This window comes from Monopterus albus, unplaced genomic scaffold (genome assembly GCF_001952655.1).
Source record: "Monopterus albus unplaced genomic scaffold, M_albus_1.0 scaffold42.1, whole genome shotgun sequence".
Taxonomy (NCBI): Eukaryota; Metazoa; Chordata; class Actinopteri; order Synbranchiformes; family Synbranchidae; genus Monopterus; species Monopterus albus.
Genome location: NW_018127922.1, coordinates 358,500 through 361,872, shown reverse-complemented (window position 1 = coordinate 361,872; position 3,373 = coordinate 358,500).

The window sequence follows — 3,373 nt, the reverse complement described above, 5'->3', positions numbered from 1 at the left end:
AGTTCTCTAAATCTTAGCTTTGTCAAAACAAGCTCACTACGCTAGACCTACATATGAGTGGTAATAGAGGGATTATCTACTTCTGAGTATCTACAACTCTGGACACGTGGAATTTGTGTATGTTTACAAACTGTCTCACTGATTGAGATGTATGATGATGTGTATGAAGATGTTCATAAATTTGGCTCAAACTGTATATTTCTGCTTTTGTGCATGCAGAGACGTTTTAGTCATGAATCTGTAAACTTTTGTGCACCCGGTCCCAGGAGTCCAGCCAAGGCCTTCAGTAGTGTGAGCACTTAGAGAATTGCATAGGAGTAATTTACACCGGACTAATGTAATATACAGCACATCTCCCCATTCTAAAGGAACCCCTGTATATCTTTTTCCTCCAATTTCTCATTTTACTCAAACTCCAGTGTATTACTTTTTCATTACTTTAAGTCGGATATCCCAGAATAATAGTGGCCTTGTCTATTATTAATACATTGAATCCATCATGGCACAAAGAACCACGGTTTGTGAAAGATCGTGAGGGCTTTGGGAACTTTGGGTTTCTGTGCACGCACATCCTCTGTCTACCTGTTTGAATGTGTCTGATAAGGATTTGAATGGGGAGTATTATACAAGTCCTCTGCCTGCAGATGTCTAATCAGTGACTGCTAATAAGAATAATCTACCTTACAAATGACACTGTTCACAGTGGAAAGACTGGCCCAGTGTGTCGTCAGTCAACTATTGTATTTTACTTTAGCATATTTTCTGAGGGATTAAGTCTTGACAACATGTTATTGAGCATCCATCCATCCATCCATCCATTTTTTTTGCCGCTTATCCAGGGTGAAAAGCAAATCCATAATACTGACTTAATTCTGCCGATAGAAAATGTTTCGACAAGTTTGTGGTGCTAACATATTCCTGTTTACACAAACGGCTGTATACTGTACTTTGAGTATAGGATGTTTTCCATTAGTGGAGCATAATGCTCATTCAGAACCTTGAAAAGGATGAATTAATTAACCATCTATCAAAGTCCCTTTCCAGCATTTTTTTGTTGCAAGTTCTCATGTGTGGCTAGTTTCTGCTTTTCTTTGTCTTGTATAATGGTAAACAAATTATCCTAGAATACTGGGGGGTGTTTTTTGTTTGTGGATTAACAGGTTAATCAGATAACTTTGACAGTTTCTTGAGATAATAATAATAATAATAATCACCTTTATTGGCCAAGTATGTTACACACAAGGAATTTGTTTCCGTTACAGAACCGATGGCAGCCATATGCGTCGCCAACTCAACCGATGGCTCTAACCATCGGGGGCAACGGGGGGGTTCAGTGTCTTGCCCAAGGACACTTCGACACGTGGACTGCAGGGTTTGTTGGTTCTTTGAAAGTCTTGTAGGACTCAGTGGTGCTGATGTTGTGCTACAAAGAGACCATCTACCAGAAATGGACTGTGGCTCACAGGCCTGCGCACAACCTCCAAATATGCATCTGTCAATTTATGCATTTATTCATTTATACAGGCATACAGCTGTTTTTGTCATGATCAAATCATAATAGAATGCAAAAATAGATGTAACGTGTGGTAGTACAAAGGTACAATATGTCTATGTAAACGTCTGAGGAAATTGCAAGGGAATAATCATAATTATAGCCAAAAGATACTGTTACAGTTTAAAATGCGATCAAGCATCCATCATTTGTAACAGCTGGATGTACTGTAAAGGCTATATGCAAGGCAGAAAACCACTTTCAGTAGCATGTCAGCTGTAATCACATTTGGCAAGGATAAAACTGCATTTTACTAGTTATACTGGCCCTTTAGAGGTACTGAAACTGGTACAAAGCTCTGGATGGTTTAACGCATTTAAAATATAAACCACAAGAGTGATATAAAGGCAGTCTGAGGCATTGGCTGGTTAACATGAACAAGAAACTTAAAATGTTAAAACTAGAGTTAGACTAATAAATTGGTCAGGTCAGGAGATATTAGCTTATATTGGGGGAGGCGACAGTGCAGTGGGTAGAGCAGGCTGCCTCGGTTCTGTACCGGAAACAAATTTCTTGTGTGTAACATACTTGGCCAATAAAAGTGATTATCCTCCTTATTGCACATGCTGTACATTAGCAAAAGTGCATGACGACCAATTAATAAGACTAAATTTAATGAAACTACACTAGCACCGCCCGCTTACATAAATATGTGCGCTATCTCTTTCAAAACCTGAGGATTTTGTGCTAAAAATGCCTCACTGTTGAGTTCGACCTTTTAACAAGTTTGTTGCAGCTCTCACACCTCGACCTTTTGTTTCTTTCTGTGCATGGAGCCTCCCCCATTACAGAGAAGGGCCTCATTACATGCTAATTCATACCTGTCAAATTTCCACCTGTCTGGCATGCATGCACTGTGTGTTCTTGTGCCACAGTAGGTGTTTACTTACTGAATATGTAGTCTTTGACAGCTGATCAGACAAAAAAAGAAACTGCACAGTGAATCATGCACACACAGTATTCATACTAACAGTAAGCACAGAGAGATGACCATTAACACACACATGCAGGTTAGAGATGCATCCACTCTATGTTTAAAAATATGTCATAACTGGAAAGTTTTACAGTATAAACCTTACCATTACAAAGAACAAGGGATTGGTAAGCCATATGGGAAATTGAAGGGGAAAAAACTAAATTGGTATTTTATGTTCTCATGCCAAATTAACAGTCAATGGTAAATATTATTCACCAGGATTTCACATTTACAAATCAAATTTGCAGATGTTCAAATTATCTATAATGCTCTACAAACGTATCTGAACTGGATTAAATGTGTTTTGTCTAAAGTTGATGGCGTTTGTTTTCTTTAGTTGTACTTTGCACTTTCTCCTGCCAGGCATCAGATTGATTGCATTGTTAACATTTATTGGGGGTTGGAAAACAATTCAACATTAGCTTAATATTTCTTTTCTAAATGACTTGTGGTTCTAACAGTTTTCCCAGGAAAAAGACTGAGCTGCTGTACAGTTGTACATATGCTTGATGTGTTGAGCTATTAGGTACTCAAGACAGCGTTTACACCATGTGGACTCATCGGAAATGCACAGAGAAGCTGACGCACAGAATAGACATTGATTTGATTTGATTTATTCTTTCAAGCAATGTAAAGACAGTTGATATGACAATACACATAATTTTACACATAATCCAATATCAATTTGCTTATACCTAGTACATGCTTGAATGGAGTAGGAAGAAGTCAGACTTATCCAGTCCTACCCCATGACATCATCTTACCATCATTGGTTTGCAAGCAATAAATGATTCACTTCTATTCTCTTCTACACCACACAAGTAATATATTAAAGAATTATTACA